Source organism: Arachis duranensis, chromosome 8, assembly GCF_000817695.3.
Source record: "Arachis duranensis cultivar V14167 chromosome 8, aradu.V14167.gnm2.J7QH, whole genome shotgun sequence".
Taxonomy (NCBI): Eukaryota; Viridiplantae; Streptophyta; class Magnoliopsida; order Fabales; family Fabaceae; genus Arachis; species Arachis duranensis.
Genome location: NC_029779.3, coordinates 26,648,559 through 26,649,573, shown reverse-complemented (window position 1 = coordinate 26,649,573; position 1,015 = coordinate 26,648,559).

Sequence of the window (1,015 nt, the reverse complement as noted above, 5' to 3'; positions counted from 1 at the left end):
TTGATTGTTAGATGAAAAACAAATTTTGGAAAGCATGATTAGGGGAGAATTGAGAGAATCAACCCCAAACACCGAGCGGCTAGAGTGCAAACACTCCCGGTGAGGGTTCGATGCTCAATTCCATGATTCCCGGCTTTCATAAGCGTTCTTCTTGCAAGTCTATGTGAACTTCATGTTTATACTTCAATTGGTAGGACTCATGAATCGTTATATGATCTTATGCCCTACTTGTGCATGTATGTCTTGGAGAATGATTTATTTTTAACCAAGTAGATAGAATCATTTTGCATTTAGTTGCATGCATATAGTTTCTTTGTTTTGAATAAGTGTCATATCCCTTATCTCATTCTTGGCTTAAGCATGAGGACATGCTTGGTTTAAGTGTGGGGAGGTTGACAAACCCCAATTTGACGGTTTATCTTGTATTAATTTTAGGGGACTTTACAACCTTTTACACACATTTATTCAATGAAATAGCATGGTTTTGTATATTCTCCTTTAATTGTGCTTAAGAGTGAAAACATGCTTTTTAGGACTTAAAATAGCTAAATCTAATTCTCCTTGATTCCATTAGATGCCTTGATATGTTTGTTAAGTGATTTAAGGTTTAGGAGGCAAAGATTGGCCGTTGCTGCCACCTAGTCCACTTGAAGCAAAACGTGGCCAGCGATTTTAGAAGCCTTGTGGGCCCAATCCAACTCATTTCTGATGCTATTTAACCCAAGGAGTAAAGAGGGAAACACAAGTTAGTTACCATTAGTATAGTTTAGTTTTAGAAGTAGTTTCTAGAGAGAGAAGCTCTCACTTCTCTCTAGGATTAGGATTAGGATTAGGTTTAGTTCTTAGATCTAGATTTTAATTCATCTCCTTCTACTTCTATCTTCTCAATTCCTTGTTGTTACATTCATTCTTCTTCCACTCTTTTATTGTAATTTCCTTTATGTTGTTCTTATATTTTGTTGTAGATCTACTATTGTTCCTTCCATTTTCTTTCAATTCAATAAGAGGTAATTCA